The sequence below is a fragment of the Cupressus sempervirens genome, chromosome 6 (assembly GCF_028749045.1).
Source record: "Cupressus sempervirens isolate cs-2001-9-10 chromosome 6, ASM2874904v1, whole genome shotgun sequence".
In the NCBI taxonomy this organism is placed as follows: Eukaryota; Viridiplantae; Streptophyta; class Pinopsida; order Cupressales; family Cupressaceae; genus Cupressus; species Cupressus sempervirens.
Genome location: NC_143123.1, coordinates 414,334,941 through 414,362,011, shown reverse-complemented (window position 1 = coordinate 414,362,011; position 27,071 = coordinate 414,334,941). Strand labels below are relative to the sequence as shown.

The following is a 27,071-nucleotide window of genomic DNA, read 5'->3' as shown; positions in this document are numbered from 1 at the left end:
ATGGATCCATCAAAGGACTTGAATTCATATGGACTTGGAAATGTGGATTACAAGAAAAGAGTAGAAAGCTTGAAACTAAAACAAGAGAATAATATGTTACAAATGACTAGTGGTCATCAATATGTGGATGAAAAAGGAGATATGGATGGTACTGGTTCAAATAGTGGAGGACTATTACTGGCTAATGAAGCATGAAAACCTTTACATAGAAGTTTCCCAGTCTCTCCCTCCAAGCTCATTTCATACAAGATTGTGATTATTCTTCAACTTATCATCCTAGAATTTTTTCTTTCACTACTATGTCATAACCCTCATTTCAAATGTATATCCACTATGGTTAGTCTCAATGATATGTGAGATCTTGTTTTTTGTATGGTGGAATCTTGATCAGTTTCCTAAATGGATGCTTATCAATGTAGAGACCTATCTTGATAGGTTTGCTTTGAAATTTTTGTTAGTATAGTGTACCCTCTTTGACAATCATTACTATCGATTATCATATTCATAAGGTTTCATGTTATGTATGTGATGATGGATCTGCAATGTTAACTTTTGAATCCCTTTCATAAACTTTAGAGTTTGCAAGGAAATGGGTTCCATCCTTAAAAAATTACAACATTAAACCTTGGGTTCTAGACTTCTACTTTTCTTAAAAATATTATTATCTTAAGGATAAAGTATAACCTTCCTTTGTAAAATATTGTAGAGCAATGAAGAGAGTATGAAGAGTTTAAGGTTTAGATTAATGCTCTAGTTGCCAAAGAAAAAAAGGGTCCTAAAGAGGGTTGGACCAAGAAGATGGAACTCCATGGCTAGGAAACAACCCTTCGGACCATCCTATAATGAATAAGTATTCAAAGGTCATTGGAGGGGGCACTTTATAGTGATGAAAATGTCATGCCCAAAAAATATAGAGGCAAAACACACGCAAAAAAAAAAAAATTAAAGGAAACTCAAGAAATTAAATTAATTAAACCAACTCTATAGATGAAATGATCTAGCACTAATCACTTTAAAGTACTCTTAAAATATTACATGATTAAAATATTAGTACCGATTTTACTTATCAATAATTTAAGTTCTGTAAATCTTAGTTATCAACTTTGATTAAGAAAAGATTATCATTAATAGGATGATTGGGTTTACCTGTCCATTTACATGATATTAATCAAATTTAAACAATATTATTAAACGAGACACCCCCCAAATATAAAATCATACATTCAATTAGTTATACTTTATTCATAATCAATTTTGTTCAATCCATACACCTAACAATATTGTTGCAACCTATTAACTTTAACCAATTATATAAGAAAATAATTAACAACTGACCAATTGATTGGGTGTATTATTATTAAACTAATTAATCATGATTAAGATGTCATATTAACTAAAGTAACATTTTCTTATAATTAAGTAAACTTTACTCTAATAACCAATTCATCTTACTCTATAATCTATATAGCCTCCATATATTAACTTATTTATTAATCTAATGTTTTCTACAACTATCAATTTTATATTTAAATCTATAATTATAATAGAAATAAAAGAATATTTCCAAGGATAACCACAACATAAATTAAACTAAATAAATGAAAAATTATAAACTAATATTTGAACTAAACTAACTAAAACACTAATAGCTTTAAATACTAGTTAAACTACTCTACTAAACAAATCCTAACTAAATACAATTTCACTACAAAAAAAAATACTATTCAAAATAAAATACTAACATGACATAGCTCTAAAACTAAATTGAAGCCAAACTAAATCAAATCCAAACTAAGTTACAACTTAGGTTAAATTAAACTAAAGAAACGAAGAAACTAATTAATACTAACTAAATCATTAACATAAACTAACAACATCCTAACTTAAAATAAATAACATACTAACTTAACAATATAAAATACTAACTAATCAAACTAGCCTAAGACCTACCCCCTCCCTACTAGCCAAGTGGCTCAACCACCCACTTGGGCATTTTCCCAAGTGGCTTGCACTACCCCATGCAGCAGTGCGCTACCCCATGCTATAGGAGGGTATGCATGAAGATCATGATAAAGGGATGGAGGGGGTATTAAGTTGTTTTGCTATGTTTCCCCTATATTTCCCACATAATAATGTTGACCTCACACTCAAAATTCACATCACACCTATGCTAGCCTAGAGGGAGAAGTTTCTTGTTTTTATGTTTGGTTGAGTGAAGACTCAGGCCCCCAAATGACTATGATAGTCTGCCACCCACGTGATCCAACATTTGGGTTTTGAGACAATTTAAATTTTCATTTTCCATGATTTCTTCCAAGGTAACTTATTGCTAAAAGTTTTATTGGTGAGGTCCATGGACAAATGCTAAAGAATATATATATATATAAGTATTAAAGAAATTGCTAACACAAAAACTTATTTATTTTCATATTTGAAAGATTGGAAAATAGGTTTTAAAAGAAGAATCAAACTAGAATATGCTCTGTTGTTTCTCCAAGGACCAACTTATTTTTCTCCATATAAATTCCAAAGAGCAATTAGCTCCTAAGAGTGTTTTTTTTTTTTTTTTGAGTGTAGAACATTTTCCAACATGCATAATTTCTCCAAGGCATATTTTTTTGTGTCTTAAGGGTTTTTATACAAGGAGGTTTATATCTTCTTCCTCTTCAAGTTGAATTCACCAATTATTTTTTTAACAAGAGGGTTGAATAAATTTTGTTTATCAACCATGTGAGGTTTTCTTTATCTACCAATATGCATGAGTCCAATTGAAAATTTCAACATAACAAAATTTCTTCCTTAACATAATTGAAAACTTGAGAATTGCATAGTTCGAAAGCATCAACATTTAAACTATTCTTCCACACACCTATACATGAATTGAAATAACATAAGATACAATGCAACGAGGTTTTCTCAATTCTTTCTCTCTATTAATCAACATGGTTCAAGGCTCCATCGAGAAAGAACCAGTAAGAAAACCTGACATCCTTGCCAATACATCAAAAGTTAATTATATATTTTTTTTTACATAATGTTAAAATTCAATTGAATTCTCTTCTAGGTCTTTCACAAGAGGTCTTTTCCAATATCTCAAATGCACCAAGGGAACCATGAGAAAGACAAGAACTGACCTGAGGCAAAACAACATATATGATGAACAATTCAAGCATGCATTCCCAACCTAGTTTTGCACAATAGATTCAACATTGAACCAAAATAGGGGGGGGATGTTGATTTTCTCAATAGGAGACGTCAATCACCATACCATAACATAGCCCTTTAAGGGCTAAAATTCAAGAAATTTCGTTCTTCTACAAATGCCTTTTGAGGCCAATACAACAAGGATTTTCATTCCTTCCCTTCTTCAAAAATTCAAATTTTCATACAAGGTATGTGATGACAAGTAGGGGCCCATACACCCTACCCTCTTTCTCTCTTCTCACCATGAAAAGAGACACTACACTATTGAGATCCAATTAAGGCCCTTCCCCATACTTGGCCACTTCTTCCCTAGCCAAGGGTGAGTAATGCCAAAACAATTGCCATGAAAACCTCTCAAAATTTCAAAGCAAAGCATAAGAACAACACCCAAGAACAAGTTAAGATCCATCCCCAAACAACCTCAATCATACATGCAAGCAATACAAGAATAACACAATGCCTTATGCATGAATCAAGCATGAACAATAAGAAGAAACATGATCAAAAGAGTGAATAACCCTACCTTCACAAAAATTTATGGTAAAATGACAAGTTGAGAAGAGCTTATCCTTCATTTCCTTCAATCTTCAAACTTCTCTCCAAAAACTAGAGATTGGGTAACCACCAAAACTTCTCCAAAATGCATCTAAATATGATCCTAACTCAACTAGGCTTTAGGTAACCCCAAGGTGGAGTGAGTCACCAACTCATGAGAGAGACAAATCAATTTTTGCAATCAACCAAAAGTAGGGTTTTTGAGTGACCCTAAAAGTCAACCTAAGAGGCTAAGGGGGTGAAAAGTAATCCCAACTCCTACCCTTACCCTTAGGGTACTTAAATTTAATGTTTTTAGGCCTAAAAGACTTAATAGAACCCAAAAAAAGGCTAGAAGAATTTCAAGACTATATAACAACCTTCAAAGAAAGATAATGCAAAATAGCACAAATTGGCAAGGGGTACAGTTATGTCTTTGCATTAGACTTCCCAGCTAACTATCCTACACACTCATTGCACACATTAGTAGTTCAAGAAATCACATGCATATATGTAAATTATGTATCAAAAAAATCATATAAATTAAAAACATCCATTTTTCTAATAATCAATTGTTTATCTCATTCTGCTCATATTTTTTACCACTAAAATTTCATAATCAAAGTGTTAGTTCTGCATTCATTTACTTCATTGTTATACATTTTCATAAAGCATTAAATGAAAAGATCAAATACCTGAAAGTAAAGCATCACACATCATAAAATAGCATAATAATGTTTAGTGCATCAAATAATGTCCTGACATATCAAGTCATGAGTATCAAAATAGTAATGTATCAACTATGCTATGATGGGTTGGGGTGAGGCCTCACAAAAAATGAACTACCCTACTTAGTTTACATATCTCATGAAAAGAGGCCCAGTTTCCAACACCATTAGAAATTTGTTGCAATGAATGCATTTGTTCATCTTGCATTTGTCTTTACAAATGGTCCACTGCTAACATATCTTGATCATGATCACTATATAAATAATAGTAAGTATCTACAAGAGGCTAATTATTTAATGATGAATCATGCTATTGGAAAGAAGAAATGCTATGTGCAATTCCCTTAGAGGTTTTGATGGTATTGACCAACACAATCAATATGTGAATGGAAATACAATGTTCTTTGGTATCAACATGAAAGATCTAGATGGGATCTAGGGGCATGTCTATATCAGTACAAGGTTCTCTTTTAATAGGAAACTTCTTATGGTTATGATCTTATTCTAATAGAAAAGGACATTGAAACAAACTAATGTCATAGCCCTAGGAATTAGGCATGAAAATAAATAACTTAATTATGGTAATTGGAAGACATAGAAGAGGGTGTTGAAGGGTATGATAATTAAAAATAAATTTTTATGTTTTAGAAGATCTCATAGAAAAGATTTGGTCAATCAAATGTGTTGATTGTAGCATCTTTAATGGAAGATGATGGCCCTCCTCAATCAAATAATTATGTATCTTTGATAAAAGAAGCTATTCATGTGATCAATTGTGGATACAAAGATAAGTTGAAATATAGAAAAGAGATTGGGTGGATCTATGGTTTAGTTACAGAGGATATTTTGACTAGGTCTAAAATGTATCCTTGAGGATGGATTCCATTCTACTGCATGCTTACACATATCCTACATTCAAAGGATCTACACTAATCAATCATTTAGTTCATTTAAATCAATCTTACAATAGGATCTTGGGTCTATTGAAATTCTTCTAAATAGGTTGCCCAATTTTCTATGGCTACACTAGAAGGTTGAAGCCCTTCCAGAGGTTGGCATATATCAAACCATAAGTCTTCTTACAAATAAATTTATCACTACTGAGATTAGAAACTTTGCAAGCTTTTGGTTTATTTCACTCTTTATAACCATTTTTTTCAATTGGTATCTTAGAGTTGTACTAGAGTATGGTTGAGATTGATGAATAGTGGACAAATGAGAAAAATTGGGTCATTGAAGTTGCATTAGCACACTTACTTGTAGACTCTTGAATGTTCTTTAGCATAGAGAAGTGTCAAGTTGCAACAATAGGTCATCGTGACATTTTTTGAATATTTTAGGATTTCTTTACAAAATGAATTTAACATAATAGATGAAAGCTCATCAAGATGTTCCAATAATATTAGTTCAACTCTTAGAAATCTTTGAGAAAATGTCATTGAAACTAATATTTTGAGAGGGCTAAAGGTTGATAAAATGACTTTCAGGAAAATGTTTGAGAAAATGGGGCAAATAGATAAAGAACCATTCATCTAAATATTATTGATTTTGCATAAGTAACTTTGACTAATTTCATTGATTTATGCAAAAGATGCTACAAGGGTAATTACATCATATCATATTTTATAGCAAGTTGAAATTGCTAGGAAGATTGTTAAGGCAATTTCCTAAAACTTCAATATTGCTTAGGTTTTAGAATCTTTATGTTTGTAACTATTTTTTTCCAAGGGATTTCTCTTTTTGTGTGACAAAATGGTAATCAGATACTTGACTAAAGAAAAGGGTAGATTACCAACCAAAAAAGAATAATGCAAAGGGCATATGTTATTAGAGTTCTCCTCTTTTTTGTACAAAGAAATCACCATTCCTCTATCAAGGATTTGCATCTTAACCTTTTCACTATGGTTATGTATAGAACATATTTTGGGTGATCAAGTGTAATATGTTACTTCCTATTATTTTTTTTAAATAGTTGCAATTTCCTTTTAAAATTTAATGTATGATAGCTTGTTTTACATGTTGATCTCCATTTTTGGCATGGTATTTTCAAGAGTCTTCTTTCATAACATATATAACAGATTTATATAGCACAAAATATAGGATACTACAAGCATTAGCTTTGAGAATTGACTTTATCATTTCTGTGTAACCTTGTGCATGAAAAACATTTTCCTTTTTTTGATTATGAACATGTCACAAAACTTCTTAGTTAAAGCTTAAAAATTATTGTTTCAATTTTCAAAGATACCATAACTACCACACTTATCAAGACAAAGATGAAAATAAACTTAACTTCCTATTAAGAAATCAAAAAGAAATCATATTCCAAAGAAAAAATTTAAAGTATATATTTTCAATTTATAGGACAATAATTTTTTTAATTTCCCATTGACTTCCATAACTCAAATAAATAAGTAAAAGTCAAAGAAAGTGGTAGAAAGTGACCTATTGTGTGACATTAGCTTTTTCCATGTCCACTATCACTTTTGACTTTGAGCTCTATGTTTTTAAACTTTGTCTTTTGAAAGGTAGTTGGTGTGTCTTCCTAATGGAATCCAAAAAGAATAAAGGATGCCTGCTTACTCCACTTCCTAAAGAAATTTCTCGTTCTAAATATTATGCAAGTGGGAGAATAATTAACCATTCAATTAACATGATGATCAAATTATCATTCATTCCATTGTCCTAGCCATTCAATTTTTCTATTGCATACCACCAGTTCCCCAATTGATTCCTTTTAAAGCATAATCTACCAATTCATAAAGCCCTACAAAAAGAGAGAAACCTAGTAAAAGATCCATAACCAAGACCCAGATTTCTAAAAAATAGGAAAAGAATAAACTTTTTTTAATGTTGTCAATTTATTTTCAATTGAAAATTTATTGCTCCATCTACAAGAAAACTATGTCCTAGCTTCTCTTAGCTATATTATATTCTCTATTGTTATTTATTCTATAATACATTTTCTAATTCTTCCTCCATATTTTTATAATGCATAGAAAAGTACATATCATCTTAGGATAGTACTAAGGAAAGTGGTTACATAAATATGAATAAAGAACTCAAAAAGGAGTTCAATCAAACAAATATTTTGTGTCTAATCTATTTGATGAAAGACTAAACTAGCTATTCATCATAAACTTTTAACCATCAAATTATGCGCAAAGTAAGATCTTAGGAGATTAAAAAATTAAGCAAAAAATAGAGGGAAAAAAATTTAAATAGGAATTCAATTAGTATCTAGCTATAATAATTAATTGAACATTATATCAAGGACAAGCTTGATTACAATGTTATATTATTCTGTGTATCCTATTAGTCCACACCAAAATCATAAAACGTGATAGTGATAAAGAGAGTATAATACTACTAATTTTAAATATTACATTAGTTTTCAATGTATCTCATTCACCTGATAGAATTACTTGGAAAACTCATGTCCTGCATAAAGTTCTAAAAAAGGAAGGTTCCCAATAGGCCATATCCAAATATGTATTGATGTCCAACATCTATCAATATATAGTCATGTATAAGCACACAAAAAGGAGATTTGAACAAAAAGAGTACCCATGCTTACAAACCATACTTTAAATAGAAACCACCAAGAATCAAGATTGGCCTTTATTTCAAGTTTCTAGTGCAATACCTAGAGTTGTTTTAACATCAGAAAGAGAAGTTGCTACTAAAATTCTAAGAGCTATCTATAATTTGATGTGGATAAAATCAAAATAAATAGTTGTATGTTGTAATCATTCAAATGGAAGAGTTTCATCCTTCTATTAAAGAAGTTAGTTTGAAAGGATTCTCAAACACATATTTAACCTTTTATGATTTCTATCTCAAAGTTATTGATCCAATTAACCATTGCACATTACCAATTGCAAACCCAAAAAATACAAAAAATAACATGTAGATGATTGAAAGGACCAAATAATAACCATATATAATCAGCCAATATGATCCATCTCCCAATCTATGTATTTTCATCAAGATCCTCAAGTTCCTTTGCATCTCATTACCAAAGAGAACAAGATTACCTATACCAATGCATATTGTATACAACCATCTTTCATAACTTGACCATGAGAGGACAATTTTTATCATCAATTTTATTTCAAGCCCCTCACATATAACTACACAAATGAGCAACATTTTGGTAACAAATGATAGGTAATGAGACATTAAATTACAAAAGTAGGCTTCCAAGTTGCAGTTGCTTGCCTTAGGAAGTAAACAAATATGTATGTATTGTTAGTGTAATAAATATGAAGTTTAAATGATTGTGCTAGTTAAGAAGAGAAGCTTTTCTTTAGTGTAAGAAATTTATCTTTTTTGAAAATAATTGATAGCCATTTTACCATCTTTTTGAGCTAAGTTGGAAAGTTTTAATATTAATGTCACAAGAAATTCTAGTGACAATGCAAATGAGAAGGATATGGTATGCACTTCATACACAAATAGGAAGAAATTTTCTTCATGAAAATATTTGAACAAACATGAGCACATGAGATTCTCTAGAAGTTTCAAACCAATTGTTCTTAACAATAATAATGAATTCTCACAAACATAACAATGGAATCTGCCCTAGATTTAGGAGAGTTAAAGTTTTGTAAGGTGTTAATCAAAAGTGCATTACTTTCATGCTTTGTAAATTCATTTCTACCTTGGCATTGTGTCTTTAACTACAATTATAGGAAGGCTGAAAATCAAATTTTGAATGGAAAATTTTCTGCCCATGGAGTAATATGAAGAGGGTCTAAAAGACTATCTTCCAAGTTGTGCTAGTAGTATCTATGTAGGGATATATGATCTGTATAAGCCACCACATTGTAATTTAAAAATTTGGTACCAATTTCATGAAACATTATACTTTTACTATCTTATCCATCATGTATTCTAGAAAAAAAATTGATTAGTCTTTTTATATAGTAAAAAATGATGCAATATTTATGTGCATATGGGAGAACCATCAAAAGAAATCACCATTCGCTTGATACTCTATTTGCAAAGAAAATTTGTGAAGGTTTCATGTGGGAAGAGAAGTAGCTATAATGGAAAATTAATTTTGTTTTCTTTATTGTTCCATATCAGTTCAATTATGGTGTAGTGTTGAATTTGGATGTTGGTCAGTATACTTTAACTACTTTGTCCCAAAGTTGAAGTTGCAAAAAATAATGAAGGAGTTGTACCTCCAAGATTAAAATTTGATCATTGAATTTTAGATAGGCTACTACCACTAAATATAGAAGAAGGTTCTAGTGAATACAATTTTGCATAGGTCTAGTAAAATCAAAGACTATACTATGTGTGAAGGCTTTTATGTAGAAAGGAGCCTAAACAAGTAGAGTGTGGAAGAAATATACTTTATCATGTGGGAAAGTTGACCAACCATGTACATAGAAGAGAAGTGGATGGAAATAAATTTTACTAAATGAAATATGGATATAACTAGTGCTTGTACTAAGAACAAGTACAAATGTATAGTTGATAGTTGGTATTTTAGAAATACAAAAACCTTATTTTATAGAGAAAGAATTCCTAAATTGGCTTTGTTGACTAACCAACTTATAGAAGCGAAAACATGCAACATAAATCTTCAAACAAACAATTTATTTCACTAAGATGGGAGTACTTCATAATCACATAGTGAAACCATTAAACTAAGAATTATTTCCCCAATATATCCACACTTACATAGTATATGAAAAGCCTTCAAACAAGCAAAATCTTACTATGAATGCAAAACAAACATAAATACCTTGGCCAAGATTTCCAATAGTAAAATCTTCTTACTTAAGTAGTTAAGTAGTTCAGAGATAATCATGTAGAAATATGAAATCTTTTAGCCCCTCTTATTTTCAAATTTTGAAAGACAAGGAAATAATTAATTCAAAAGATACCATTTTTTTATTGACAAAGATCTAATATTGCATTTTTTATTTTTTTTAAAGGAAATTAAGATAGTGACTTTTGACAAGGAGCAAATGCAAAATTAGCGGTGATTGCAAAAACTACTAGAGCAATTTTTTAGTTTCCTCTTCTTCCTTAGTGATCTATTTAGATTCAAAAAGTTTGACTAGATTATGCATAACAACACCCCTCCAAATCTTGCATCCTTTCTTTTATAGCAGTTGTGAGTGTAGTCTGCAATCACCAGCCCACACTGAGATTTTTTTTAGCCTAAATAGTAGTCAAACATGTGCATCTGTACCCTCATTCACATGTAGATTTGGTACCTTCCTGAAAACTATTAGTTTTCAAGTTTATTCATTAAGAAACTATTGTATTCCATCCTTGTTGCTTGATAAAAAAAAGTGAAAGTGCAATTCTTTTAGGCATCTTATTGAATCTATTCATAGGCCTTGTTTTTGGTTTGATGGAGTCAAAAAATACTATGAATAAAATATTCTCTAAAGGAAATGATAATCAGTATGACCAATAGAACTGCTATTTAGTGTACAGTGTTCACCAACAGAAGATGTTTAGTGTCTTCTTGTATTAAATCAATATCTCATCTTTTACTTAGTTTTTTCAGCACTTCTTGTTCTCAATTGATATGTTTCATCTTTACCTTTTATTTTAAGTGGTAAAGATGAATCAAAAGTAGGAGGTGTATGGTTGCAAAGGGATGTAGCTTAGCTAGATCTATTGCAATACATTTGCATATCATCAACTTTCTGGGTAAGTTAACACATACTTTTATCCTATAATTTTCTTGGCAACATTAAATCCTAAAAATATTGCTCGCAATTAATGGATGTTAATATGTGACAACATGTAAATACTTGACTCTAATTCATTAAAATTTATTTACCTTTTGATTAATCCTAATCCCCTATTTCCTACTACTAAGAAATCAAGCTTCGGATCTTTAACAACCTCGTTGATCTTTTCTCCCCAATTAAATTTTTACCACAACCCTTTCCTGAATTTTCCCAAATTCTCTTAAAATTTAGCCAAACTCTAAAAAAAACTAAATGTGATCTATCACATTGTAATTATACAATCCACGCATGTTGTATTTATTTATGTTATCTATCACATTGTATCATTAGTGGCTTCATATTGTTATAGTTATGGTTCCCTTCCATGACTATGTTCCATATGTTCTTGAAGAGATTTAGAACCCTGAATTTGCTTCTAGTGTAGCAGTTGTAACCTAAAGATTAAAAATACATTAGAAATTAATAATTTTTTGTAGATTTGATGGTCAATTACCACTAAGAAGATTTAGACTAATTATGGAGAAACATGGCATACATGTAAAATAAATTACCGCTAAACAGCTTTAGACTAAACTTCTAATATACCATAGAAAGAAGTAAAAAGAGGCATTACTTTTTCAAGATGGAGAAAAAAAATTATTGTACATTATAGTTGTTAATGCATTTATTGAGAAATTGGTGAATAGACCAACTAAATGAATGCCCTCTATTGCTAATAGTGAGCACTATTGAGGAGCGAAGTAATTGCCATTGAATAGTTAGGAATGAGAATGTAAGGAATACCTTTTGATTTTGTGGACCATGAATTTAATAAAATGCTTAAATTTGTTTCTTTGATCAGAGTTAGGAAAACTTACATGGTGTTTTCTTGTTCTTGAGATGTTGTATCATTATAGGATTTTAGATTGACATACAAAATGCAAGCACAAAAATATGATGAAACCACCTCCAAAGAGGAAATTACAAGATTGGATGATCATGGGAGAATATTTTACGTTGAGATAATGGGTGTTGCACACATTGCATAATATTTTTATTTTATTATTTTATTTTAGTATGTAATGTTGTGCCTAGATGGATGTGCAACATATAAAGATTCCCATAGAATATTCTTTATTGCCAAGTTTCTTTACAAGTGGTATCAGAGCCTAGTTTTATTATTGTAACCCTAGATTGGATCCATGGGAATGCATGAGAGGATAAAAGAAAGGGCAAGATATATGAATGATTTGTTGCAGATCTGAGGACTTTGGGTTTGCTATTATGATGGGATGTTAAAATATTTGGGCATGTGAAATTGTTGGACAAAAATATTTTTTCAGATGTTTCATTTAAATGAGGGTTTTGGGGGTTAGCTTGCAAAAATGACCTCCTGGGTAAAAAAAAAAAGACCTCACCATTGGATCCGGGTCAACATTTTCATAAATTTTGATATATAATATGCCCTAGTTTGGCCATGTTCAGAGGAAATGAAAGAGTTTTTTAGTTTCAGCCCATGATGGCCGTCAAATTTAATCCCGTCAGAATTTTCGTCACTGAAAAAATAAAAAATGAAAAATCGTACTGAAAATGGTAAAAAGACTGTCTTAGTAAAACGGCCATAACTTTCTCTCAGAATATCAGATTTTAGAGTTCTTATAGGCGTTGGAAAGCTAATTCAGAGCACTACAACTTGGTGTTGGTTTTTTTCTATGATTTTAACATTTTATTAGGTTTTTAGAGCCCTAAAATCAGATGTTGTTTATTTTGAGCACGGATTAGGGCATAACTTGGGCATACAGAGTCAAATTTTGGACTTCGAGTAGTCAACGAAAAGCTCTTGGAGAGCTCTACACATTGGTTCAGATTTGGTGTAGGTTTGGCATGATTTATTTGGTGATATATTTATCTGAATAGTTTATAGGTATATTTTTGACTATGGTAACATTATGAGTTTATGGCATTGGAGATTTAAGATTTGATGTCATTGTATACTCAGTTCATATTTCAAATTGGTCTCATGATGATATAGTTATCAGTGTTTGGATTTGGATATGTATGATGACTTGTTGGGTCTACAAGTTGTGCAGTGTTGTAAGGGGTCTATACTTACAGGTTGCATTTATAGCTTGGTTATGGGTTGTCTTTGCCCATTGATCTTTCATTATTGATGCATATTCAGATTGGTGGCTTGGATTTGAGTTGTCTATGCCCTGAGTCACATAATTTTCTAATTTTATCTTCATGTAGAAGGGATGAGATGTTGTTACCAGGTACAGTCATGGTAGAGGATTATGGTTGACTATGTTGATAGGTTGGACATATTGAGAGCCAGATGCTCAGTTCATGGATGTGATCATGGTGTCATGAATTTTGGCATGAAATGATTGGTTATACAAGTACATCTTTGATGTTCATTAGCTTGGATTTCTGATTCAATTATGGTGGTATATCTTCTTGGTTGAGGATCATGGTTATTTGGTTTCTTTTGAGGAGCTCATGATGTGCACTTTGAGTTCTTTGATGGTTTGATGCCTTGGTTGATTCTCATGGTTAGAAGATGATTTTTTCATCATTATGTCATGGATAGCTTGGATACACGATTTAGTGGGAGCTTGTGATAGTGATGGGGTGACAGTGCAGGATTAGTTCCTGGTTTGGTTTATATCTTCTTGGTTTGGAGAGGATAGATTCTATGATGCCATAGGTGACTTGGTACCACGGTTGAGTGGGAGTTGTTGGCATTGATATATTTATTAAGTGTTTGCAGATGTTGGAGGTTTGTCTTAGATCCTATTGCTGCAGAAGCGTCTTTGACATTTGCATGGTGCACTTGTTATCTTCATGGTGTTTGAAGATGGTTAGATCTTGAGGACTCATGGAGTTCTTGTTTATCTTCATGGTGTGTGGAGATGGTTCTTCCTGGTGTGTGGAGATGGTTTTCTTCATGGTGTGTGGAGATGGTTGCATCTTGAGGACTCACAGGGTTCTTAGAAAAGGTGTGGTTTATGCTTTTATTTGGCATGTTATCCTTGGTATGAGGATGGTTTCATTATTATGTCATGGTATACTCTTGATACGCGTTTAGAGTTGTGACATGTTATAGTATGTTCATATGGAGCATGTTATCTCTTTGGTTGAGATGGTAAGATCATGTTGTTATGTTTATGTTCCTGAGGCCATGGTTGGAACTTTGACATTGATCTTGGTTTAGTTTCTTGGTATTGAGTACACTGATCATAAGTTGGATACTTCATGATATTGCTATGTTGCATTTGGAGTTGGCATGGATTGATTGGTTACAGGTGCTCATGGATACTTAGAGATGGTGGTGATGTTGATTTCTCTTGGATTAGAGAAGTATTTGTTGGGACGATTGATGGTTTCAGCAGGAAGTCCGAGGGGTAGTCACTTGATATGGACTTGAGAGGAGATTATTCTTAGATGAGTCTTGGTTGGAGACTTGGGTATCTTGATGAGCATTCTCATTCCCCACTCTTGGTCTACTCGACAGTTTGCTACTTGAGAGGTATAGCCCATTGTTTCTCTCAGTTGCATTATATTTATGCTTGTCTTTCATGGATATGGATCTGAGCTATGGTACATGAGTTAGTTCTGGAGGGTTCATTTGAGAGATGGTTGAGCATTGGTTATCTCCATGTGCATATGTTGTTATGCTAGTTGAGTTTGGGAGATGGTTTTATATTGGGCATTTTCCTTGGATTAGGAATGGTTATTCCTTGGTTTAGGAATGGTTTTATGAGTTTGATCTTCTTGTGAGAGGCTTACATCCATGATTAGTTATATGGTATGGTTTGGGTGTTGTTGAGGCTTCTTGTTGGGGTTTTATGGAGGAGATCATACTTGCACAATTTACATCTAGAGGTGTGTGTAGAAGGACATGATACAGGTTATGATTTGCATGGTTTCTCTGGTCTTGGTTATCTTCCTAGATGTTTGGTTTTTTCTTACATTGGATTTGAGATTGGTTGGAGATTTTGATCACTAGTTTGTGCTCATGTATGTCATGTGAGAGATGACATGGTTATTCCTTTATCTCTTTCCTTTGTTGGTTGTGGAGAACTTGGAGACTATTGGAGACTTGTTATGAGAATTTTTCTTGCAGGATATCAGTTTATGTATTGTGGATGTCCTTGATACTACATGGATTCACTTCTTTGAGATGTGTTGAGTGGATTGGTTATAGATTTGACATTATCTTTTGCAATGGGAGCTTCTTGGTATATATGTGGCAGGTATTGCTCTTGAGGCTTGTGATTGCAGGTTATAGATTGGATATGTCGGTGATATGAGATTCACTTGTTATACCTTTGAGGTATGGATAGTTGGATGGGTTTTGGCACTTTGATGTGGGTGCTATTTCAGCTATGGATATTTTGACAACTATGGATACATGTGATTACCTTTGGATCAGGTTTTTTGTGCTTAGAATTTCAGTTGGTACAGGATTTTATGATCTTCTAATGCAACAGGTTGGGTAGTTTTTTCTCTTTGGATGGCTTCTATGTATGTCCAGTGGCATTGGCATAATAGGAGGTGAGATCATTCATGTTTGAGATGCTGGATACTTTTATTTTGTCGCAGGTACCAAGATCGAGCACTTGGTGTATTTTGATCCATGATGGTGGATGTGCTGGGAGGGGTTGTTCCCTTGTTCATTTATGTGGCTACGGATTGACCCTATGCAATGTATACAACAAGTGGGAGATTGTTGAGATAATGGGTGTTGCACACATTGCATAATATTGTTATTTTATTATTTTATTTTAGTATGTAATGTTGTGCCTAGATGGACATGCAACATGTAAAGATTCCCATAGAATATTCTTTATTGCCAAGTTTCTTTACATTTTACTTGTAAATAAGCACAAGAAACTACCTAGGTTTAAAATAACATGCATGAACATGTACAAAGTGTAGGGAATGCTCGACCACTTGATTTTTGAAGCATTTTGTTGAAACCAAGAATCCAATTAATTATTTTTTTGTTTATTCTTGTCCTTGAAGATTTCTTGAGGTCAACTATATAATGTGTATCATAACAGAATATATATATATATATATATATAGTTGGAGGTAGCTGTAAGATTATAATCAATCTTAATAGAGCACCTAATCTAGCTGATCTAATACACAATAACATTACAAATAAATACCAATAGATGAATAGTTATAAAGATATATCAAAACATGCATTCCATGAAAAATTGTTGAAAAATATAAAAATTATCACCTTTCTAAATACATGAAAAATAGAATACTATTGGAATCTCCATATGTAAAGCATTGAAGATTGCAGTCAAGATAAAACCTCATAAAAAGAAGCCTTAAAATACTGCATTACTCTAATCATAAAATTTCTTTCTAAGAATGAAAACATATGACAAAGTTTCTTGCAATAGGTTCATTTGCACTTTGATCTTGGGTGGCACAATTTCAGCTCAAAAAATGTTACCTGGAAAGTTTAGATGCTAGTCATGATTAGTTGGAATATTATATTTTCCCTGCAACATATGAGGAGGAAGCCTTTAAAAGTTGGATTCATCATCCTAAATGATAAAAACAAATACAATAAATAAAGAATATGACAATTATTATTCACATTGATAATATTCTTGAAAATAATTCCCCCTCAAATGAAAGAAATGAAATTTAGAAGTTGTTAGACTACTTACACCAAAAAAATTGGATATCTTGCATTCATAAACATCTATTTTTCAAACTTCTAATTTGAACAATTTTGGGCTCACCCCTCTAGTTAATATTTTTCAATTATTTTAGCACTACATTTTAAAATTACAATTCCCATTTTCTACAAGGCATAGAAAAGTTACACCCTTGAGCTCCACAACAAAAGAAGTACCTTCTAATTCAAATGAAGTCATATCCTTCACTGTAACATCTTCAAAATTATGTACAGCTCTATCCTATGCAAGAGAAAGAAAATAAATTTATAGTTTTTATTACCAATATCAAATGTTGAATAGTAGAGATACAAAAATTAGTAATTCTAAATCAAAGTGTGAGGAAATGGATGCTTACCATTTCTTCAACTTTCTCCACATTGATGAATACATGTAATCGACAAAGGAAAGTTGATGTGTTAATAGAAAATATCTGTAGATTAAGAACATTAGATTTTTTTGGTTTAGGTTGTGTTCATTTGTGTTTTAGAGTCTAGAAAAGATTATGAATACTTTTTATGGCTTACCAAAATATTTGTCCAAATGAAATTGAAGTTTTCATCTGTGTGGCATGTTGAGATCTAGAAGTGAGATAATTTTTCCAAGTGGCTCAAAATGCATAAACTATAAACCCTAAAGCATTCCAAATGTAAAAAATAATCAATAGATTTTTTGATAATAAATTATAATAAAATAAGTGCATCCAATCATACTCAAGTTTGTTAAACTACCCAAATTATATAGGGAAGATAGAAATTTGTTAGTTTTCAGCTATCTATACCCATCATGAGTTTCAAGTTATTATAAAAGTTTAGGTAGTTTCTCCTTTTGAGCATGGACTATATTTAAATACTTCAAAGAATTTTGTAGTCTTGTTCCCTTGGAAATTTTATTAAGGATATGAAACCTTCAAAATTGAGGTATTCAATCTTGGAGAATTCTCCAAAATATTGAAGAATGAGATGCCTACAACCTTGTAATGGTTAATATAATTGGAGATGCAATAATTAAGTAATAGAATTTGGAAATTATACTTAATTGGGAGTTATTGGAAACCATATATCTTTTGTAAGACTAATTTAACCAAATTTCCTAAACCCTAGAGAAACCACTTTCACTAATCTAAAAACTGTAAAGTTTACTTTGGTTTTTCAAAGATGGTTTGAGGAAGAACTAAAACATGACTTTGGATTATCTTTTCACACTTCACTATGAATATGATAATTATTCATGCAACTATTAAGGATAGTGTGATAGTCATTCATTAATAAATTTACAATTGCAAAAGGGGGAAACAACAACTTTCTCCAAAATGATTCATTGCAAAAAGAATACAAATACCTTATAATTATGAAGAAAATATTGGAAATCCTAGTGATTTACACTGCCAAGTTCCAATACCCTTATATTTATTAGTGAGAGGCTAGAAGAAACATCATTGTAGTCATATTCATGCAAGAAAAGTAATATCAATTCTCCAAATACATTGTTAAATTGATGTAGTATAATGGAGCTCAAAGTCATTTTTAGCATTTTGGGCTTCCATGGGTAAAATTTGTGAAACCTTCCTTATCCTTTTGTTGGAATGGATTATTTTAGTGCTAATCCAAAGGATGCTGTGTATACAACCCTACAGACCTAGTATAGAAGTTCAATAAATTTTTGAATTGGACTTCTTAGCAGGAATGCTTTAGGGCAAGATGATCCTGGGGTAAAAAAATTATTTAACATTTGTTCTATAATTTGCAAGCTTCAAAATCCTCAAAGTATGTCTAACATCATTATTTACTATTTCATTAATTAAAAATATGTATTTAATTTATTGTATATATTATTTCTGCAATATTCAAACTTTATGCTTATTTAATTCAATTTTAAAATATAATTTACTAATTATCAATTATTGAAATCATAATTATTATATTTTTTTTATCAAAATTATTTAATTTTATATTTAATTAATATTTATTTTATATAGACTAATAATGTTATTAGAAAACTTAATTTATATAATATATAAAATTACATATCTTGTTTAAGAGGAACCACATTGATTTGTATTATCTTTATTGTTTTATACTATCATTTACATTATCATTTGATTAATTAAAGTGTAATTTTTAATGTAAATAAATATTTTGAAGATGATTATGAATGTGGAATCCTTTTGAATGTAAATGAAGGTGATTAATTTTTTTTTTTTGGCAAGGGTAATGGATGGTTTTTTTATGATCTTATTTTTTTGAAACTCAACAAGGCATGCATCCTTGAGATTTGATGGTTGATCTAGAATTCAATCCAAGTATTTTCATAACAAATTGATGTTCTTTCTCTTAGTATTGTCGAGAATAGTACATATTAAAGGATTGATAAGCTTTGATGTCTCAAAAAATGGGACATTAATAAATATACATCCACTTTTGTCATTTCTCTATTATTGAACTTAAGGTAGAATTGAAATAATTAAAATATTTTTATGATAACTTTCTTTAAAATAAACACTATTATTTTTTGATTGGCATTAATAAATCGCTTAAAGAAAGCTAGTCTGATAATATCACAAAGTTATGAGGTCTTGAGAAACTCAAAGCATAACAATGATCCTAATCATGGTGGCATCATGCTTTGCACTATTCCACTTGTAATCCTTATTTATTTTTTATATTTTGAAGCATAGTTGTATTGAAATTCTTTTTTTTTTAAAAGCCCATAAGTGAAATTGTGGCTAAGAACTGTGATCATTTTGTTGAGTTGTAAATTAATATTATTTTAATTATGAATATTTGAAAAAAAATTAAGACTCCAATATAAATAGAAGAGAACTAAATTAAGAAAAAAATTATTAATCCACTCATTTATTGGTATACCTCTTAGAGGAAAATAGAATTAGTTTTTAATATTAGTTGAAGAGCCCAAAATGATGAATAAAATCTCCTAAGCCATGTAACAAAATGTCATGTATTAGGGAAGATGCAAAGTGAAACAACAATTAATACAAGAAAGAGAAGGTCCAAGGGTCATGAATGAGTTATGGAAAATAAAATTAACCTAATCCATTAATAAATAAACCTTAGGGAAAGTACAAATGACTAATTATTAGTGACTAACTATCTAGTCACTTATTTAGTCATTTATTTGATAGTTTATTTAATCACTTGTGCTTAGGTGACTAATTATTAGTGACTAATTATGCAGACACTTATTTAGTCATTTATTTGGTAGTTTATTTAGTCATTTATATTTGACTCATCTAATGATTTTGTTTGTGACCAAATTAGTCACTTATTTAGTCACCTATACTTGTAAATTGTAAAGAAAAAGCTAAATGTGATCAGTTTTAGTCACGTGACTAAAAAATTTAGTGGTGTGGCTAAATTTTAGTCACATAGTCACATATTTGCCAAAATGTACTAGTGGTGTATGAACTACTATTCTGAATGCTTCTCTCCAATATATAGGTGTAGTATTTTCCTCAACCATTAGTGTTCTTTCACACTCCATGATGAATCTCTTTCTTATTTTTGCTATACCATTTTGCTCTGGTGTTCTAGGTCTTGATACTTATCTTTTGATTCCTCTTTCATTTTAAAACTCATTGAACTCATTTGAAATGAATTCACCTCCTCTATTTGATCTTAGGCATTTTAGATTCTTTCATGTTTTCTTCTCAACTCTAGCCAAAAAGAATATAAAATTTTGAAAAGCATCATATTTATCTTTTAAAAATAGTATAGTCATCATCCTAGAATAGTAGTCAATAAATAGAATCAATTATATGTCTCCACAATAGTTTTATATACCTATTGGTCTATAAACATCTATATGAACTAGTTGCAAAACTTCTTCATAATTGAAAGACATACTTCTAAAACTTCTTTTTCTCATCTTTCCAATTTGACATTGTTTACACATGGCTATCTCAAGTTTCTTCAAATTTGGTATTCCTCTTACTCTTATGTTCTTTCTTATGGTAACCAAGTTACCAAAGTTAATATGACACATCCTTTAATGTCATAGCCAACTTTCCTCTATTTTTGCAAATAAACATGTATTTTTAGTAAGATTAAGGTAAAATAAATTACCTTTTGTCTAACTATCAGTCCCATCTAGGTTTCTTTTTCCATCCAATAGCTTAGCTTTTCCATTCATTAATTATATCTTATATTCTATATTGTTCATTTGTCCCACACTAAGTAGATTGTATCTTATACCTTCAATCTAGTAGGCATTTTCACATTTTATTTCTTCAGTTAATGCTATGAATCTTTTTCCTTTTATATAACATGGTTCATTATTTCAAAATCTAACACGTCCACCATCATAGTGTTCTAAATATTCAAACTTAGTTGTGTCACTAGTAATGTGATAAGAACAGCCACTATCTATAATCCATGCATTATTTCTTATTGTTGGAAATACAAAATGGAAAGTAAACTTTGAGAGGGAGGGTAAATTAGTGCTTCAAAAATTTACCATAAATTCATTCATCACATCTCCATCTCACAATTTGCATGTAAACTAAAATAGCTCGCTAAACATATTCATCCATAGCATGAAAGAAAATAAAATTCAACACAAATATGACACAAGATATTTGGTTACCTAGAAACCCTCCAATGAGAAGGTAAAACTAGGGTGGAGATGACACAAACAAATCTCTACTACTGCAATAATAAAGTGTATCCAATGAAGGCTACAATATTTGGTCATAAACTATGATATACCCTATAAAAGGTTTTCCCTATTAAAGGCTTACAAGATTGTTAGATCTTAACCTATTAAAGAATTTCAACACCCTATTATAAGTGTGTTTGATTAAAGGAATTTAACTTGTAATTAAGTAAGCACCCTATTAAATGATTTACAACAGCCTATTAGGACTATTCTGTTAAGAGATTTAACTGATTCACCTACTAGAATGTATCAACAATGATCCCATGGTTAGCACTCTACTACTAGATAATAGATCACCTCTTTTTTGATGTGTACTTGATCCTCACTAATTAGATGTATCACTTCTATCCTCTAATTCCTTTCCTCTATTCTCCTCTAACTAATTCTACAATGTATCTCAATTCACAACTCCTTAGCCACCATGAATACTCTATTTGCACATGAAAACTTCTTTCTTCACTCCTTCAACATACACAAAATGTTTAGGATTTATCCTCCTTAAGAAGACCTAGGTGACTTAGGGTTAGGTATGAATCAATGATTGTGATTCAACCATTTTGTCTCTTCAAACATTCCTTCAACTAATTGGTTGCATGTACTACATAGGGATCCTCAATAAAGATTCATCCAAGTATCATGTAGAATCAAAAAATAATCCTTAAGTTGGCTCAAAAAAGGTTCACATAGAATTTTGTGCCATTACAAATAACTATGTCTAAAACTACTTACTTGACACTTGAAGTGTTTGATTCTCAACATCCACTGATCACTCAACATCTAAATGACTTGGCATCTACTATCTGCTCGGTAATTGAGTGACTTGGCACTTACTAGTTACTTGACATACACTGTGTATATCTTGCTCAACATATACTATCTAACAACTTTTTCTTAGTATATACAACTTTTTCAGCATGAACTAAGCAAATAAATTGTAGTGCCTACCCCTAAGTCGTATTTTCAGTTATCTTGCCAAACTCTTTTAGGCCAGTTTTATACTTGATGTTTAGTATTATTATTTTAGAGATTATCAAATGTTGTTTTACACTCAGTTTATTATATGATGAGATTACTTGGTACTCTATATTTCATGCATGTATGATGATTATTTAGTGTTTTCAGTTATCAATGATGATTAGTTAGATGGCTTATTATCACATGTGCTTTCTTATGGATACTTACCCCATACTGCATGTGTATGGTGTGCGTGGTGGTTTTCTTTATGTATGATGTTTCTGATGTGGTTAAGGAAGGGAGTCATAGTCACTTGCTAGTTGGGACCTACACGATGCACCACTTCCTGCCATTGTTTGATTAGCTTAAGAATATTGTGTCTGTATATGCGTGAATTTTATGTAGGTTGCAGGTACCGAGTATCGACTTCCCTAAATTGCCAGGATGAGCATACCCTATCACATTATCTCAATGGTAAGAGAGGGGAGATAAACTCTTAAGTCCAAATCCTAAACCCTTTAGCCAATTGTCCTAATTGATAATTAGGACAAGTATTTGAGTTAAGTACCCTTCGAATGCATCAACTGATGTTATTTCGTGATTATAACCCTTTTGTTTGATTTAGTATGTGTTTTTCTATGATGGGTTTTAGTATGTTGTTTTATGAGTTTTTGGTGTACTTTCTATTAATTAAGTTTAATTAAAAAGATTAAATTAATGATTTAATTTAATGTGAATTATTATGACACATTAATATTTAATGGCATTTAATTAATTGAGAAATTAATTAAATAATAAGGAATTAAATTTGGAGATAAAAGCTTTAAGTCTAAATTTAGAACGTGATAATATTTAGTTAATTTAATAATAATATATTTAGACTTTATTTTTAAATAAATGCTAAATATTATTATTATTTGAGTTAATAAATATTTTATCAATTAAGTTTCTAAAATAATTTAAAAAGTGAAAATATAATTATTTAATAAAAGATTCTAGTTCGCATTACTTGTGCATAAGATTAAATAAAAGAAATAAATTAAAAGGATAATATAATAGAAATAATAATGTTATTTTAATTTCATAAAGTGAGGATCGGTTTAAAAGTAATAAAGATTAAAAATAGAAGTCAAGTGGAAAAAAAATTAAATAAAGTTATTTAATGATTCATTTAATATGCATTAAAAAGAGAAAGAAAAGATTAATAAAAGTTAATTTTAGAGTTAAATCAGTGGAGCAAGGAGTCCTCTCGGGTGAACACACAATTAGTGCCCCGATTTGAGGAGAAAACTCCTTATCACAACTTTGGGGGTTCATTTTTGAGACACACGAATTTGGACAAGGAATTTGGGGAAAAGAATTTTAGAGACAAGAATTTTGGGAGACAATTTTTGGAAGGGGATTTCAGAAAGAGAATTATAGGAAAGATATTGAAGAGAAGCAAATCCTCTCGCAGTTTCGGGGACTTCATATTAGCATCAGGACCAGGTAGGGTCTTGTGCTTTGATCACTGGTTAAATTATGCAATTTGAGATTCCTGTCTTCTTCGTGAGTGTTAAAATCAAGTCTCTGGGTTTCATTGCATGAATCTCCTGTTCTTTGGTTCTGTATCTACGATAGGGTATTGTTAAATTATGTTTAGAAGAAAAAATAAATTTAATTAGGAACCCTCATCTTCTAACTTAAAGAAGACACGATTGAATTAGGAAGGGTTCGAATTTAAAAACAAATTTCTAAATTGAAAATTTGGATAATTGGCAATAGTTCCTCTATCAGAGTAATGTGGTGATCAAATTAAAATATATATATTTATTGTTTAATAAATTATAAATTATTATTGATTTCATAAAATAAATAAATTTATATTTGAAAAGAATTGGTTATAATATGTAGTATATGTATAAAGTTTATAAAATAAATAAATTTATTTAAAAAATTTATTTTGGCAAACATTATAATTATGATAAAATAGTTTATATATAAAAAAAATAGAATTAATTAAAATTTATATTAATATGGGGGGGGTCGTTGACCCACACCCCCACCCGTCCTTTCACTGCCGTGTGTCGCAATAGGTATTGTTGTGGCAGCAGTACTGCTGCGACAGCAGGTACTGCTGACGCAACAGTACCCTATGACAGCAGGCCGACAATATATGATACTGCCGCAGCGATTCAAGTGATCGCCTATTATATTTTTTTTAATTTTAAAAGTTTGATTATATGATGCATGATTACAATTCGACTTTTAAATAATTTTTATTAAAATTTTAATTATTATTTGAATTGTATTAATTATTAAAAGATTTTAATATTATATATATATCATTTTAATATATATTAACTTTATTAATATATAATAATGTTTTATTAATAGTTTTAGTAACACGTAATAATTTATCTATTAATACATTTTTAAAGAAGTTTTGTAAATATCAATTTATTAATAAGCTTTTAGTTATATATTAATAAATTGATAATTAATGAAGATATTAATATGTGTGTTAGATCTATAATTATTAATTAATTTAATTAAAATTAAATTTAATTAAAGGTAATTAATGATGAATACTAAGTGATTAAATTGTGGAATTATTGCTTTTAAAATATGATGGGAGGGTAATTCTAGTTTCATTCGAACAAGTAAATGGGTCAACCTGTAGGGTAATCTAGAAATCTTTTGAATTAGAATCATACATTGAAACAAAAACTAAAATGTTACATTAACTCAATAGTATATTATCAATCAAACCAAACTTGATACCTACGTTTTGTTTTATGTATGTTGTTTTTGTTTTGGGGTTTTGAGGTTGGTCCTAGAGTGTTGACCAGTTTAGGACGTTACCAGAGGCTGGGCCGTTATACGATTGTGACGTTATGATTATTTGTTCTCGATCTTTCTAAACCCAACCAGCGTGATGTGACGATATGCTCTCTGATGGATGTTTTGTTTATTGTTTGTTATTGCTTCTAGTTTCCTTGTGTGAAGCTGACGGTGTATGTATTTCAGTTACCTGACTTAACCATTTTAGAGTCTTCGATCAATTTTGTGTTCTATCATTGGGATTCTTTCTGGTTGCTCGTTGGAGAACCATGGGATATTTTGATTTATCATTGATGCCTTCAGTTGTTGATAGAGAATTGATGTGATCATCATGATTATTATTTGATGCTTATCAGTTGCTCATGGAGAACTGATGTGATTATTGTGAATTATATTTATGATGTTTTTCAATTGCTTGTATAGGACTGAGGTGATTTTATTATGATTCTTTGATTTCATGAGCCTAGGGTAGGTTATCTATGTGTAGTGTCAGGAAGTGGCTTGCAATGAGGGACGGGAGACCCGAAGTGGCTCTGGGCATGACTCATTGTAAGTTGTTTGTTTTAATAAGTGAAAACATCTCACCTAAATACTGAATTAAATGAACCTAATAAGATAATTGTATGTTCTCTCCCATGCCTTGAGTGCTACTACAGACTAGGATGGGGTAGAGAGAACGCTTGGTTGCAACCCTGCATTCCATAGTATGCCTCGTCAGTACGAGAGGATACTAATGGCCGAAGGATTACTGGGGACCCGAGATTCCTGAGGGATTGCTTGGGTAACTTCCAATGTGATTCATGTGATGACACTTTCCCGCTTGCATAGCAGGTTTCCTACGTGTCTTTGTGGTGCCTCTGGGTCTAGATGTCTATCTATGTTGAACCTTTGAGTTAGTATACTTTTAGGATTTCCCAGACTTAGAGAGTACTTGTGTTTTGTGTTTTGATACCTTGTTTGGGACTTGAGACTATCTCCTCAGCGCGGTGGGAGTGGACCATCTAGGTTCCACGTGGTCGGGTGGTAGTTCTTTTATCATGTATGGTATATAATTTCATTTATTTTACTGTACTTTGTATCATGGAATTGAGGATGATGTATCTTTGTCTTTACATATGTATATTCTTTTAAGCCTTTCATACCCTGTGACATGTACAGTGGATGATTGAGCATTCCGAATTAATTTGCCAAGAGGCATTCGGAACAAATGTATATTATGGACATTGGACTTTCTGATTATTCTTTCATATGTATGTGGTAGTTGTTAGACTTAGAATTAATTAAATTTAAATATGACTCCACATCTTGGGATCCTTAAGGAATGTAACTTGTGATGTATGTTTGTTGATGATTACATGTTATTGCATCCGCTACTATGTGTTTGATGTGTATGTTATACATTCTTACTTTTTTTTAAAAAATGTTTAGTAAACTTAGTAAAACTTTAGGTTAATTCTTTTGGTTCCCTTGGCAGGGCGTTACATAAATTAAGTATATTGTCACTCATATGTCAAAACCAATCTAAGATTAACAATCTCCCCCTTTGACATGAGTAGAAAAAATACTTGTTCATGCATAAATATCCTAAGCTCTTAAGCATAACTTAGATAATATCCATTAAGTACTTGCATACAAAATTTCAAAACTTCAAAAATTTTCAAAACTTATGACTCATTAGTCGTGCTTCAAAATTATTTAACTCCCCCTGAGTTGATTGTTCCATTCTGAATCTAAAACTGAGTACT

At 30.9% G+C, this 27,071-nt stretch overlaps 1 pseudogene; it reads left to right on the top strand.

The window, feature by feature from the left end:
- On the top strand, positions 1 to 25,383 carry LOC149552825 (cellulose synthase A catalytic subunit 1 [UDP-forming]-like; annotated as a pseudogene).
- The last annotated feature ends 1,688 nt before the right edge of the window (positions 25,384 to 27,071 follow it).